We start from the raw sequence: 17,127 nt of genomic DNA on the forward strand, positions 1-17,127 counted from the left end.
GTTCCTATTGGAAATTGTATTCACTGTCAAACGACCAGAAGAGCTGCCTGCTTGAAACCAGACTAGGTTTCCAGTCCACATAATTATGAGCTAAAGAGTGGTTCTTGCTTTCAGCAGCTGAAATTCGAGACGGCTTGTTTGTTACTCAGCAAAGCTGGTAGATACAACTTCCTGACACATCTCTCTCTCCAGTCCAGGAGACAAGGGTAACTTTCTGAAAAACACAGCGACAATCACATTATCGATGCCCTCCACCGTGTGGACGCACCCACAGCGACCTCGAAAGTGGTGCTGTCACGTGACTGCTGTGCCCACAACCCCAGCCGCTCGAGCCACTGAGCTTCCGTGGCAGCCGCTCCAGCTCTCCTGCGGCTTCCTGAGCACATGAGGCACACTCTCGCCTACCCTAGCGGCACTGCCTGAGATGCTCAGTATCTCACTAGCGGGCCTGCCTGAGACGCTCAGTGTCTTTCCCAATTTCTTCAGACCGCCCCTCAAACCTCACTTTCTCGCATGACTTTTCCTTAAGTAGAACAAACCCAGTCCCCATCTCCAACAAGCCCAGTCTCTGTTTTTTACCTGCTCTGTATGTGTTCTTCCTTACCTATCACTTTCTCACGTGCCCTAATTTGTACCTGGTTGTTACCCTCACATATGGCCCTCTGCGCGGTCAGGCTTCCTCAGAGAAGCAAAACCGAGTAACGAAAGAATGCAGATGCTGAGCGGGCTCGTGTTTAGATGCATCAAGAAATAACGTTCGTTGGTTGGTTTGTTGTTGTTGTTGTTGTTGTTGTTGTTGTTGTTGTTGTTTTGGACCTTGCCTCATACTATTCGGGGACCACCAAGTTCAAATTCTTCAAGGCACACTGGAGACAAGAGCGATCTGAGAATGCAGGGCAAGGCTGGTATTAGTGCTCAGTTCTGAAGGCAATCAGAAGACAAAATCCTTATGACTCAAGGACTCCAGTCTTTGAATAAGACCTCATTTTGTTATTGCAGCTGTCCTGGAGCTCACTGTAAAAACTAGGCTGGATTTGAACTCATAGAGATCCGCCTGCCTCTGCTTCTCAGTTGTTGGAATTAAAGATGTGCATCACCTCCTAGCCTCAGCTTTTTCCTCATACCTTTTAAATTAATTGGATGGGCCTGCCCACATCACGATAAGCACTTTGCCAAGCTCTAAATTTACGAACTTAAATAGTAATTTGTTTTTTTAAATAGCACATTCATAGCCACAGCTATATACCATGGCCTTGCTAAACTTGAAATTTGTCACACTGCTTTTCTCAAAATATTTCCCTTTGAGGGAAAAACTTTACTTTGTCCTATTATCTATGCTAACTGCCTAAGCCTATGATTGACCCATATATTAAATAAATCAATGATTCTTACAAAATAAAAAGAAAACCAAACAGGGACATTGTGAGTGCCTAGGAGGTTACAGGTCAGTCCAGAGAGCCCTGAAGGATGTGCACTTCAAATGTAGCTTTGGAAGGATACTGGGATGAAATCTAACAAAGGAAGGAGGAAACATCTTCAGGAAAGTAGAGTGTTATGTATATTGGCTCTGAGTAGGGAGAAAGCAAACAAAATGTGCCTTCTACAATAACCATATCTTGTGTACATAGAAAGGACACTTTGCAAACATCCCTGAAAAACTAAACACGGCCCTATTATTTACCAAAGACCCAAAGCATCATTTGTCTGTCTGTACCAGTTGGGGGGGGGGGAGGAACATCTCTTGAACATTTGAATGTTTTCCAAGTGAAATAAAACATTTATACAAAGCAGATACATGCAACATAACCTCCAACCACAATTTCCTTATATCTACAATAAGATCACTACAAAACAGAAGGAACCATTCCTTCACTTGAATCAGCAGTTGGAAGCCAGACTCAGTCTGAGGGCTGTGGGTACCAACCATGCCTGGCCAGTTTTCTGCAGTGACAACCAGTATCTCTAGGGCAGAGTTGCTGCCAATTTCACTGAGCCATGAAATCCTTCCAGCATCTGCCCCTGATGAGGCCCCAAATGTGTCCTGGATATCTATACTTTTTGTAGAGACAGAGAAACTAGAGCTTACGTGGAAAAGAAGTGTATAAAAATAGCTATTTCTCATTAGGGCCAATGTATTCAATATCACAAACAGTTTCTGGTAAGCTCAGTGTAGCCACGATTCTCCACTTGTTGGTTTGCACTGTTAGATTTCAGTGTTTTCACCCATGTTCTGATACACACGCATTTTGCCACACTGCTCTCAGGGCTGGATTCTGAGGGCGGAGGATATGCATGCCGATAGCCCATCAGCCCTGACTGCACTTCAGCCTGGGTGGTTGCAAATAGCTTGGTGACCACAGTTTTCACAGTGCCCTTTGCTTTGTTTGTTTTTGAGAGACTTCAACGGTCTTACCCTTCTTGAGAGCTAGACTGCCAGAATTGTATATAACCTTTGAGAACAAAATTCTCCAAAAATCAGCCTGTTAATGAGATGCTCATCAAAACCACCTGTAGTTTTTCCTTTAAAATATAAGTATTAAATATAAGTATTAAAAAATAAACAAGTGCTTATGTTTTGATTTCAAATTTGAGCTCTCACATTTGTGAATGGAAGGGAGGACAAGCACAAAGCACATTGGCTCCCTTTTAAATACTGATTTCTGGGCTGGAGAGATGGCTCAGAGGTTAAGAGCACTGACTGCTCCTTTAGAGGTCTTGAGTTCAATTCCCAGCAACCACATGGTGGCTCACAGCCATCTATAATGTGAAAAGATGCTCTTTTCTAGCCTGCAGGTGTACATGCAGTCAGAGCACTGTATACATAATAATAAATCTTTAAAAAAAATACTGATTTCTATAAAAGACAGACATACTCTGGTACCCGCGATTTGATCGCTGCCCCTTGGTGGAGAGGCCCTGTGGGAACACAGAGGAAGGGGATGCAGGCTATCCAGATGAGACCTGTTGGGTGTGGTCAGACAGTGGGGGAGGAGCACCCCACTTCCCCCCCTGACCCCCTCACCCTGTCAGAGGTCTAAAGGAGGGGGATAAGGTGGAAGAGGAGGGAGGGTGGAAACAGGAAGATAAGGGTGAAGGGATGACAATCAGGATGTGACGTAAATAAATTAAGGTGTTTAAAAGGTGAAGAAAAACCACAGATATATTTAAAGTGTACTTTCTAGAATTGATTAGCATCATTGACCACTGATCAACAAATATTTTACTGCCAACTGACAGATGAAACAAATACCATTCCTGTGCAATTGGCTAGCTCAGTAGCTACCTAGAAAGTTTTCTATTAAGTCAGTAAAGTTGGTGTGTATATTAGTGTGGTGTATGAAAAATGCTGACTAGGTGTCACCAGAAGGCCACTCCCAGTTTGCTGTAAAATCACAGGAAACCTGAAATATATTTTCTGGTACTCTAGGTAATATAAGCTGTTAAGTCTTGCCTGGCTTTTATAATCTACTTTTACTTCTGGAACAAATGCATGACTGATCATATACCACTGTTGTAAGGAGAGGGACGACTTAGAGGAGAGGGAAAGGGATCTTACATTGTTCACCTGAGGAGGAAGGGTGTGAGAAATGAGGATTGTATCGGGCGCTCATAAGTTAATTTTTCCATGCATGCCCAATGCACATGCTTGATGCTGGGTGTCCTTGCCAATCACTGTCCCCCTGTAAGTTTGCTCTCTTTATAATAGCAGGATGTTATCAACAATCTCTTAGAAATGGGTTTCAGACCTGTGAACTCTGATATTACAATTGGCAGCCACACAGCCAACTGTCCTATACCATTCCAAAAAACAACAGCTGTTGGTGAAGAATGTTCGCGAATGTTCACCAGGTAGGGAACTCAACAGAGATGGGAGTTCTTTTGGTTAGCTTGTATGTGGACGAGGGCACGCATTCAGATGAGCTCTGCTTGGTGCTGGGTAGTTTCTCCTTTTTAACAGCTTTCGGGGGCTTTGAAAAAAGTATTTTAAATACTATGGATGAGCAGTGATTTTTCTGAAACTCTTCATCTCTTTAGTGAAATCATACACCAAAAAAGAACTTGTTCTCCAACCTCCCTCCCAACTTATCCTAAATAGCTGCAGTATGAAAAGTATTTAAAATAGTGCATATAAGTCTTAGTCTAATGTACCCTGAGTTGAGCCTCTGGTTAAGAAAACCAAGATGTAGGGTTGGTGAAGATCTTTTCCCAGTCTGTAGGCTGTCGCTTTGTTCTGTTGACAGTGTCTTCTGCCTTACAGAAGCTTCTCAGCCTCATGAGGTTCCATTTATTAATTGCTGACCTTAAGGCCTGGGCTGTTGGAGTTCTGTTCAGAAAATTATCTCCTGCCAATGTGTCCCAGGCTCTTCTCCACTTTTTCCTCTAACAGATTTAGTGTCTTTGATTTTATGTTGAGGTCTTTAATCCACTTGGACTTGAGTTTTGTGCATGGTGATAAATATGGGTCTACTTGCATTTTTCAAAGCTCTAACATCCAAAATATATAAAGAACTCAAGAAATTAAACACCACCAAACCAAATAACCCAATTGAGATATGGGGCTCAGAATTAAATAGAGAATTCTCAACAGAGGAATATCTAATGGCTGAGAAACACTTAAAGAAATGCTCAACATCCTTAGTCATCAGAGAAATGCAAATCAAAATGACTTTGAGATTCCATCTTACACCAATCAGAATGGCTAAGATAAAAAAAACTCAAGTGACACCACATGTTGGCAAGGATGTGAAGAAAGGGGAACACTCCTTCATTGCTGGTGGGAGTACAAACTTGTACAACCACTTTGGAAATCTGTTGCTTTCTTGGAAAACTGGGAATGGGGCTTCCTCAAGACCCAGCTATTCCACTCCTTGGGATATACCCAGAAGATGCTCCACCACACAACAAGAACATATGCTCAACCATGTTCATAGCAGCCCTATTCATAATATCTAGAACCTGGAAACAACTTAAATGTCCCTCAGTTGAAGAATGGATAAAGAAACTGTGGTACATTTACACTATGGAATACTACTCAGCTATTAAAAACAAGGAAATCCTGAGATTTGAAGGCAAATGGATAGAACTAGAAATGATCATCCTGAGTGAGTTAACCCAGATCCAGAAAGACCCACATGGTATATACTCACTTATAATAGGACACTAGCCCAAAAGGGATGTCCCATGAAAGTCTTCATGTACCAGGAGATTGGGATAGATGTGGGGACTTCCTATTGGGACTCTAGGTGAGAGAAGTATGGGAGAATGGAGAAATAGAAGGATTCAGAGGGTTCTAGAAACAAAAAAGAAGAACATCATGACAGGTGGATCTGGACCCAGGGGGTTCTGCTCAAACTACTGCACCAACCAAGGACAATACATGCAGTAAACATTGAACCCCTACTCAGATCCAACCAATGGACAGGACATTCTCCACAGTTGTGTGGAGAGCGGGGACTGACTCAGACATGAACTCTGGTGCCCCATATTTGACCACTTCTCCTTGGTGGGGAGGCCTGCTGGCACTCAGAGAAAGGAAAAGCAGGCTACCAAGATGAGACTTGATAGGCTGTGACCATATGGTGGGGGAGGAGGTCCTCTTCTGTCACAGACCTAGGGGAGGGGAATAGGGTGAAAGAGGGAGGGAGAGAGGAATGGGAAGATACAAGTGAAAGGATAACAATTGAGATGTAATTTGAATAAATTAATTAAATAAAAAAAGAAAAAGTTCAAAACCAGAAAACACAAGCACAGTAGGCAATGAATTAGACATTGATTATCTCACCCTAACTACCGAAATGGTTTTCACTCATTTTCTTTTTTGCTTGACAACAGTACTCAGGTCCTGAGCTTTTGTGTATTTTTACTAGGTTTTAATGCATCTTTAAACAATATAAATTATTTTGTAAATCCTCAATTTCACATAAATGGTCACACATTATAGCCTTTAAAAGTTTACTATATTCAATACAAAATGGTCAACCCTGAAAGCATATACATGTAACTGTCATTATAAAGTTCAAGCAAGTTATAATTATGTATTTAGGAAAAATATACACACACATACATTTGTGTTCAGCAACAATTTTAAAAATGACATAAATTTGAAAGAGAACCAGGCTGGCTACATGGGAGGCTTTGGAGGATGGAAAGGGAAGGTAGAAATAATGTAATTATATTGTAATCTCAAAAAGTAAAAAACAATGAAAGAATAATTACACCCCCAAAAGTTTACTGTACGCTTATGACATTTCCAATGGTTCATTTGTTTATATCTCTTTTCATTGCTATACTTTAATTGCATAAAATACTATTCCCCATGTATTCTCTTGATGGCCATTAAAATATCTTAATTCATTTTTCTTAATACAAGGACTGCTATAATGAAGATAAATAAGCATCTTCATGTGTTCTTGATGTGAAGTAAAGGCCTGCCCCCCCCCCCATAGTCTTTGTACTGCCAGGTTTCCTCCTCCGCTTGTCCACTCTTCCACCACCTGGATGTACATCTTTTCTTTCCTCCATTTCTCCCTCTTCCCAACGCCTTCCAACAGCCATAAATGAGAGCCACAAACACTTCCCAATAGTCGCTTAGGATTAACATTTCTTTTTTGCTGACTCCCTTTCTTATTTTCCTATCATTGCGAAGACCCCATGACCAAAGAACTTAAACCCTTTATCGGGGGACTTAACAGTTTCAGGGCGTGGGTCCTTGCTGATCACAGTGCGGACGGAGCATAGCAGTAGGCAGGCAGGCATGGTGCCAGAACAGGAGCTGAGAGCTTCCCCTTTTATCCTCAAGCATGAGGCAGAGAGAGCGCCTCATGGGTCTGGCATGGGCTTTAGAAACCTCACAGCCTACTTCCCAGTGACAGACCTCTTCCAACGAGGCCACAGCACCAATCCGTCTCAAACTCCAAATAGGGGCTGAATAGTCAAGTTCATAAGCTCTTGGGTACATTTCCATTCCAACTACCATGCCGACTTGAGAGAAGCCTCCATCTTTCTGAGTCCACAATAATGCCTCTAAACGTTAGTTACTGGAGTAGGAGTGTCACCCATCCTTGTTTATTTTAAATTCCCTTTGGCCTTTGTTTATTCCTCTTGTTTCTAAAGACATTGGTCCTGCAGCTTTGCTGCATCTCAAATAGACTAAGGACACTGCCATACTGTTTCACACTTTTTCTGTCATGGTTTTACTCTTTTTTTAAATATATTTTGGGTTTTCAAGACATGGTTTCTCTGTCTAGACCTAGCTGTCCTGTACTCTTTCTGTAGACCAGGCTGGCTTTGAACTCACAGAGATCCACCTGCCTCTGCCTCCCAAGTGCTGGGGTTACAGGCGTGCGCTACCACCCCTGGCTGGTTTTACTCTTTTTAAAAGAAAAGGCAAAAAAAAAAAAAAAAAAAAAAAAAAAAAAAAAAAAACCACATTAAGGAAATGTGAAATGAATCCATGTTGGATTTGACTCCACAGGCTCATGAGCTGCTGCGTGGATGGGATGCCAGTCTTCATAGTGCAGAGGTGTAAACGGGTGATCTCAAACCTCTGCCTCTCTCATGGCTTGTACTGTCAACTTTGGCACAGACAAGAAAGATTCACTTCAGGAAGGAAACACTAGACTTAAATTCTTCCCTATTCTGAACTTACATTATATGGTTTTTTTAGCTTTTGTTTTTGTTTTGTTTTGTCATCTCGTTGTTCTATATGTCCTGAAGTGTACAAACACGAAGGCTCTTTGTTTTCTTATCAGCTGAAAGAGACAATGTGAGTGAGTTAGGACGGCAAGGTTTATTTAGATGAAAACTAAGGGACATGGTCAAGGATGAAATTGTTTAATTCTTTCTCCCTGAGTAACTGCAGAATTAGAGATGTCTCTGAATGCAATCAATTAATTTCGGCCACGTCTGTCTATTTGTTCACATGTTGCCAAAGTTAAAGGCCGAACCCAAAAATTAATGATTTGGGAATCTGTTGGGTATTCGTCAGGACCTGGTCCAAGTATTTTTCACAGGAACACCCAGATGAGCTCTCCTGCAGCACAGTGTGAAGCTAGGACATGAGTGAGCAGCGCGTCCCGGCACAGTCACACTCAGCCTAGCAGAGGCACGCTTCAGCGGCTTAGCGCCAGTCTCCTCTGACAATAATTGAGTATAGCGGGGCCCCAGTTAGGTGGAGCCAGAAACTGGGAAAGTTGGGTTATTCAATGGAAATAACAACTGGTTATAATCCACAGTCCAAAAAAAAAAAAAAAAAGTAATGAAAGTATTCAAAGGAAGAAACTGTTTGTTAAAAAGAATCAGATGTTGTATTATTGGCTTTTTGAAAAGTATAACAAACTGTTTCATAATTTGCCAAAATAGTATTCATCTACGTAAACTAATAAAGGCACCACTGATTAGTTTAGGAGGAATCTGATTATTGGGGCAGAAGTTGAAATATGCACTTGCTTAATAGATAGATTTTCTGTTTACACACTTCCGCATGGGCTTCTTCATGCTGATAGGTGACAGGTCATCACGTGACTCCACTAGGCAGCCTCTCAGCCACAGGAGCAGCATGCAGTCCCTGTAACCATGCCCTCTAATAGAGCTAGAAGAATGAGATGTGACATTTTTTCTTTGTCTCTCTCACAGTCCTTCAAGAGGATACAGTTTATAACTTACATGAAGTCCTTTTGGCCCTGTAACAGTGCTGCAGAATGCCAACACTTGGTACTGTCAGTCCAGCCCTTTTCAGTCTGTTCAGGCCAAATAGGAAAATAGTGAGTGGCTGCCCTGAAAATTATTCTCTCCCTAAGGAAATTATATATAGACGTGAATAGGAATATTGCACCTGTTGGTTTGTCAACAAAATTCCACTACTATTGGGTTTTTACATGCATTCTTATAGTTGAAGAAAAATTCCTAAAGAGAGAGAATATAAGAAATATGAATCAACTTTGACTTCATTATGTCTGTGTAGATGTCTTTTAGTCAGTCAGGTACACCCGTACTGAGACCACAGCCTACATCTCCTGGACAGACATTCTGCACACTATTGATTTTTCCATCTACCCACCTGTAAGTTTTAACTCCACAAAAACAATGATTAACTTGATTTGTCTCACAGGTCATTTAACAGTGAAAAAGGCGAGGAACCAAGTTTTGGGCTGGTGAGATGGCTCGATAGTTAAGAGCGCTGAACTGCAGAGGTCTTGAGTTCAATTCCCACCAACCACATGGTGGGTCTAAACCATCTATAAAGGGATATGGTGCCCTCTTCTGGCCTGCGTGTGCATATACAGCTGTACAGAGCGCTCATATGTTTAAAAAAAAATTTTTTTAAGAGCTAAGTTTAACTCCAGAATTAAAATAGTGTAGGTCATGTTGATGTGTAAGAACTCAGAGGGAGATTAGGAAGCAACAGCTACTTTGGGAGTTAGCAGTCACTCAGGGAAAGGTTTGTGTTTCACATAGGCTGTGGAAATTGAAAGAATAAAGCAGAAGTGAGGCTCCGAGTCACCTGTGCCATGCTAGTTGACATGAAATGAACACATGCTGCTGGAAAGCCTTATTTTTTTTAATGTTAGCTCTTAACGAATCCAAGAACTCCTGCCCCCTAAAAGCCAAACACATATGAATCTCACTACTGCTGCCAGTGCAAATGTGTGGAATTCAGCCTTGGCTTGTTTTGTCACTGTGGGATGAGCCATTAATGTAAATGGCTGCCCTTTCCCACTTAAAGTAGCTCCATAGCTACTTCCCTCTTCACAAACCATCCATCCTTTTCCCACAATGCATGGCGCATGTTATCGCAGTCGATGCTCAGTGCATTCCTTGCTTCAATTCCAACGCACACTTCAATTCTCTTGTGCTTTAGTGGCCTTTGAAACTGCTCTAGATAAGATTACAGTGTCCTTTGCCACGAATAAAAGCAAAGAATATTTTCTAATTCCCAGATTACTGCTTTTTCATGGGCCTTTATGAAGCATTCCTTTAAAAAAAAAAAGCTTTATTTATTACACATACAGTGTTCAGCCTACATATATGCCTGCACACCAGAAGAAGGCACCAGATCTCATTATAGATGATTATGAACCACCAGTGGTTGCTGGGAATTGAACTCAGAACCTTTGGAAGAACGGACAGTGCTTTTAACTGCTGAGCCATTTCTCCAGCCCCCTAACTTCCCTCATCCACCAGCTATATATTAATTGTATATCAATAAATGCCAGTCCTTACTGTGTGGCTATCCTTTGTTCCTGGGTTCCAGATCAATCCATTGTCTCTAACAGGGGTATTTACTTTCCAGGAGAACCCATGCTTGAGACTAATAGAGTGTTCATTTTTCCAGATTGGAATTACTAATTTCTGTATTCACTGTGACCACCAAGGAAAAGTCAATGATATAATCTGGCCAATATTCCTTGCCAGGACATTTAGACTACTTGATCATATAGGGCCTTGTTTGTGAGACACTCCCTATGATAAGCATTGACACGAGTTTAAAAGATTAATTGATTTTGTGTGTATGATTGTGCTATCTGCATGTACATCTGCATGCCAGAAGAGGGCATCAGATCCCAGTATGGATGGTTGTGCTCTACCATGTGGTTGCTGGGAATTGAACTCAAAACCCCTGGAAAGAGCAGACAGTGCTTTTAACTGCTGAGCCATCTCTTTAGCCTCACTAAAAATATTTTCACACAGTATCTCTCGTCTTGTGAACCCATTCACCTACAACTTAAAACATTCTTATCTCTGGGTTTCCAAAGGCCAAAGCAAATGAGTACGTACTGGGAGTAAGCCCAAGTATTTTTGAATGTTTTATATTCAGGATATTTCTTTTCTTAAACAAGATGGAGAACTGGGTCTATATCGCAAATCTCTGTTCATTATTCAATGACCTAGTGTACAGTAAGTAGTAGATGGTCTCGGCTCCCAGCCCTGGGCACTTGCACTTCTCCTTCAGGTCCTCCCCGAGCTCTGTTCTGGAGATGCCGCTTAAACTAATATCATGAAAGTATCATAATATCCGCATTGAGTCATGATTAAACCTATGTGTCTTTGGAGTTCCGTGGATTTGACAGTGTTCGTGGTAGAACTCATGGGACGATACATTGATGTCTCAAGATCAGATGTTCCACTGGGTTCCACAGAGACCTCTTAAAATTGTCAAGCGGCTTTCCTCGCCAGCTATATATCTAATGATAGAATATCTTAAGATCGTACCATGAGATCAATAGATCTGCTAGAACTGAGGCTTAGAACTGATACGAAGGTGTTTCTTATTCTGGAGCTATCTCAAATCTATCAGTCTCTGATGTCACCTACTACATTAATTGGAGCAACATAATAGGGTGGCCTTGAAGAGTTACTGGATCCCAAAGTGCAGGTTTTTCTGTGTGAAATGAATGAACAAGCTCATTCCCTCATTGGCAAAGTGAAAATTGGTTTTTTGATTAGTAAAGATATTTTGAGCCAAGTTATAATGATATAAGTCTAAAACTGCAGCCTATTACGTACGTTTTCTTAGTATCTTTTTCTTCGGTATCGAACACGATACTTTTGATATTTCTGTCCTACTTCGTGTGGACGGTTGCTCTCCGGGTGCTCTTGGTCATCACCCCTCTGAGCAATGTGCATGGCATCCAGGGTCAAATTACATACATGCAGCATGAGCCCAAAGGGTAGACCCTCCTGTTCCCGTCCTATGCTCCTCTTTCCTTAAAGTGCACTGTCAGAACCCAGCCCGGTACATACCCTCCCCAGACCCTAGGAATATGAAGTTTCCCAATCCTTGAAGGCTCCAACATCACATCCCATCATCCACTTTCTCAGAGCACTCCTGACACCAACTGTTGAGGCTTTGTTCTTTGGGAGGACAAACTGTGGGACTAAAGTGTACTGTGTCTGAGGCCAAGATGTTTAGAAAGGAAGAAGAAAAGGCAGGGTAAAGGCAGAGGAAGGAGTTAAAGGTCCTTATGGCCTCAACAGAAGCCCCAGCCAACCTTATGGTTGATTCTGATGATGCACTGTTCCCTTCGAGACATCTAAAACTGGGGAGGGGTGAGAAGCTTATGCTCCCCTGCATTCAGTGTTGGCCGCTACGTAAAGAAGGGCTGAGGGCTGACCCACAAGGGCTGTTTGCAGTAGCATGTTCAGTTATCTGTGCAGTAAGTCCTATGCTGGAAAGGGACTCTGAACTGCACGTCGCAGCCTCTCACCGCAGTGTGGAAAAGTACCCTGACTCTAAACTAGGCAGGTCTTCACAGACCACCCATTTATTGCTTTCTCAAAACTCAATGCTGTCGAAGTTTTGTGGATAGCACCCCATAAATGGATCCAAGAACTTTGAGGAATTGTTATCAGCTCAGTGGGTATGGCCAGGCTGGAGAGGTGGCTTAGTGGAGAGGCTTGCTGCGGAGCTTGATGACTAGGGCCCAACATGGTAGAAGGAGAGAGCACATTTCCCCCTAAGTTATCCCCTGACCTACACACAGGGCCTGTGGTGTATCATACCCTTGCATATCCATGCCCATAGCCACACAAATGAACAAGTAAATAAATATAATTTAAAATATTTTAAGATGGAATATCTGTGTTTAGGTCTGTTCTAGAAGCAAGCTGCTGCCAGCACCTTCTTCACACAGAAACTGGGGGCTGTGAAATCATGGCTAAGAATCCAGTGGTTAGCTCCCCCACCCCCTTAAGTTTGAGTGGGTGCCTTTGTAAAGGCGAGGAGAAACCGGCTCAAAGAGACCATGCATCTGCCTTGAAGAAGTCACACAGTTTTATTCGCGATGAGGGGGAAAAATACCATCTTTGGGCACCAGGCATGCTCATGGCACACATAAGAAAGAGGCACACATATAAAATAAAATAAGGTGAACTAAAAAGAAAAGAAGGTACAATAAGAATAGCATTGAACTGAAGAGTCTGCTTCTTCATGGTATAGGAATTACATGGCCCTTTAAGGGGGAACCTGGTCAGTGAAGCAGAAGACACTTCATTAACTACAGACTACGCAGTTCACCAGAAGCCACAGGCGCCAGGTCAAAGGGTGGAGAACTGCAGTATAGCCCGGAAGCACATTGTCAGTGGCACTAGAATCTGTTCCTTACACTTCTCACAATGCTTTGCCGGGCGTTCGGCTAACAAGGTGTGAAGTTATTCTGGTACTTTCCAAAAGCTAGAGCTTTGGAGTACATTGTTAAGTCTGACACGTCAATCAGTGATGAGTCCAAGGCAACAAATATTTCACAGACACAAGCTAGAAACAAAACCTTAGCTCCTGGAAAAGCTTTCGGACTTTTAAGTCCCCTCCAGGGACGAGGCAGCAGGCTTGGTTTTCACCTGGAGCACCAGGAGAGGACATGGGCTGGTACCAGCAGTGTTAGGGATTCAGGGAGGCAAACGGAATGTGATCCTTCTGCCACTGATGCGGGTGACATGAAGACGGTAGACATCTACCAGTCTGTAGAAGTGGGTAGCTAACATCACTGACGTTGGCTACATGGAACATTTATAAAACTTCCCTAGGGCAGTAATTACAGAGCCGGGCTTGTACAATATGCTTAACTGTATAATGTGCTTGGTGATTGGTATCTTCGGGAGTCTCAGGCATATAGTGTTTTCTACTGCTTTACTATCCTGAGGAAGTTACAAACAACGAAAGATTATTCGGCTAACAGGGATGGTCACTCAATATCAGATACAAGGTCATTTCTAAAATAAGAACCCCTGTGCTGTGCTCTAACATGACGGAAGGGCAGGAAAGCGTGCATGAGACAGGACTTACATCGTACTAACCGCCCCCTGAAGGCTCAGCCCGTGACCTGATCACCACTGACATGACCATCTTCTAGTGTTGTGCAGTGAAAATTAAACTTTAACAAGAATTTGCTGGGGTGTGTGTGGGGGGGGGGGGGGGTGCTCCAAACTATAGCAGCGTCAGTGATAAGCTGTTAGTCATGCCATTTATTGAGGACAAAGGAGCTCCTGATCATTTTGGGTTATTTTGTTGTTTTCTGGAATTTTTTTGTTTTTGTTTTCGTTTTGTTTTGTTTTTCAAAACAGGGTTTCTCTGTGTAACCCTCGATGTCCTAGAACACACACTCCTCTCTCTCTCTCTCCTCTCTCTCTCTCTCTCTCTCTTTTCAAAACAGGGTTTCTCTGTGTAACCCTTGATGTCCTAGAACACACACTCCTCTCTCTCCTCTCTCTCTCTCTCTCTCTCCCCTCTCCCTCTCTCCCTTCTTCCCTCTCCCCCCCCTCACCCTAGTCCTGCACTTTGAAAGTTGCCTGCCGCTGCCTCCAGAGTGCTTGGATAAAGGCACGCACCTGGACACTTTGTTATTCTTTAAAAGTGTGAGACTAGAGGCTGGCATACATTATCCTAAAGCATGTTGTGTCACGAAGTAATTGCAGCCTCAGGAGAAGGTGCCTAGGATAGTGCTGGGGAGCGTTTTGACGTAGTTGTTTCAAATTGAATTCAAGTATGATTACCTTGCCCTGGGCTTGGAAAATGCGAGCATCAGTCAAATACAATGCCTTAATTTCAGTGACTTTCAAACTATGAGTTGAAAAGAGGACTGGAGAGATGGCTTATCCATTAAAGGCTAAGCTCACAACCAAAAAAAAATATATATATATGAGCTAAAAAGATAAGCATGTTTAACCAACCATATTTATTTCCTTGAGACATCTAGCACCCTTGGGGCACTTACTCAACAAATGTCAACAGGGTTAATGGGCTGCAGGAAGACAGAAATGGGAACTTGCTGATGTCCTAACCCACAGAGAAAGGACGTGTTACAGGTGCCAAGTAAATATAAAGAAATCACTGCATTGACATTGCCACGCAGCCAGTAGTAGCAATTATTAACTCTCTACTTTTATTTTCAAAATTAAATTTATTTAAATTTCAAAAATTAAAGAAATACTTTGCAATCTTTTTTATTAATAAAATTCATAGGCAAGTACAATCTTCACATGAATAAAAAAAAAGGTAGAATTTATCTAGTGATAAGATAAAACAGAAATGAGAAGAAAGTAGTATATAAAAACATAGATTCTATCAGTAAATGCATGAAATAGTATCCAGATGCTCATAGCTGTATGATGAATCTGACAGTTCCATATGCCGACTAACACTGGCATACATACTGAGGACAAAAACACCAAGAATGGTTTTGTGGCAGCATGATTTCCTGAAATTGTGAATAATGTTTAGACATCAAAAATTACTTTTTCGCAGATGCTGTAATTTTTATGTTGAAAAGCTTCACAACTACACACACACACACACACACACACACACACACACACACACACACACTCCAGAATAAGCAAAGTTACCAGGATTCAAAGTCAAAATACAATAATTCAGCTCTTTTTCTGTATGTTAACAGTGATCAATCTTTAACAAGAAATGAAACTTGTATTTAAAAATAGCATCGGAAGAGTAACACACTCAGAAGTTAAGCAATGAAGCAAAAGACTTATATGATGAAAACTACAAAATGCTACTGAAAACAGTCAAAGAAGACGAATGGTCATAAACAGTTCGCATGTTCATGGGTGAGAGGCTTAATATTGCTTAGATATTGGTACTGCTCAAATCAATGTATAGAGTTTTTATAGGGGTGCAGGTAAAAGAAAAATCCCAGCAGACTCCTAGGATCCAAAGCAGTCGTGAAAAATAACAAAACTAGAGAACTCATACTAACTTCAAAACCAAATACAAAGTGATCAAAATTGTATGTTGCTGGAGTAAACACAAGTCTATCAAATAATGAATAGCATATAAAGTCTAGACCTAAACTCATATGTTCAAGTAGTTTAAAACGGAATATCCAATTGGGAAGGAATAAAGCTGGGTTCCTAATGCTTTGTACCAAAAAAAAAAAAAAAAGAACTAAAATATGTTAAAAACTGCCAAAGTTAGGCCCCTAACATGATGAATAAAAATTAACTAAATTTTGATCAAACTCCATAAAACTATAAAAGCCTTTGAGGAAAACAAAAGGAAACTTCACAGAATTTGACTGGATAATGATATTGGGATATGACAGAGAGGCACAGATAACAACTAAAATAATGTGCCAATTGTACTTCATAAAGTAAAATTTTGTATTTACCAGAAGACAGTCAATAACAGCAGACAAAACGCAACTCATTAGAATAATAGCAAATATTTGCAAACCATGTACTTAATAATGTATAACATATAATTTACTATATTAATATATTAAATCCCAAAACTCAACAACATAAACACTTGACTAAAAATGGGAAGACTTGAAGAGACATTTTTCCAAGTAAATACAAATGATCAACAAGGCAACAATTATATAAATGGTACTTAACATTACTACTGTGGAAAAACTAATCAAAACCACACAATGCAATGTCACACTCATTAGGAAGGGTGCTATTAATAAAGCCAACAAATCAAGGATGTGCACAAATAGGAGCCCTTTGCATTGATAATGAGATGGTAAAAATGTATAGCTACTATAGAAAACAGTATGGTGGTCCTTCGACGACAACAACAACAACAAAAACCAAAACTAGCCAAAGAAACCAAATAAAAAGTAGAATTCCTGTGTAATTCATAGTAGGCAATTCTTTCCCTTCATACTCAAAAGAATAGGAAGCAGAGTCTGAGGAGGGTATTTGAACACTGTTGGTTCCTTCTAACAAAAGCATGTGGAGAGAGAGCGTGCCTTTACTCTGCCTCACAGGTCAAGGATTCAGCAGTCTATCATGGTGGGGCTGGACTTCAAGCAGGAGCCTGAAGCATCTGAGCATGTCACAGACAGAGAGCAAAGGCCGAATGAATGCCTGTGTTCAGGTAGCTTCCTCTTTGTCACACTTCCAGGATTCAAACCCAGTGACTTGTGCTGCCAACTTCCAGCGTGGGGCCTCCCCCATCAATTATTCTAATCAATATAACTCCTCACAGGCTCGTCCAGAGGTTAAAGGTCCCTCCCCTCACAGTTCTCCCTCATGGTTTGCCTTCCAAGTGATCCTACATTTCTGCGAAGTTAATCACAGTAATCATTACATACACCCATAGTCATAAAATCACTGCCCACAGAGAGCCAATCCAACTGTTGATCCACAAGTAAATGGAAAATAAAA

This window comes from Acomys russatus, chromosome 30, assembly GCF_903995435.1.
Source record: "Acomys russatus chromosome 30, mAcoRus1.1, whole genome shotgun sequence".
Classification (NCBI taxonomy): Eukaryota; Metazoa; Chordata; class Mammalia; order Rodentia; family Muridae; genus Acomys; species Acomys russatus.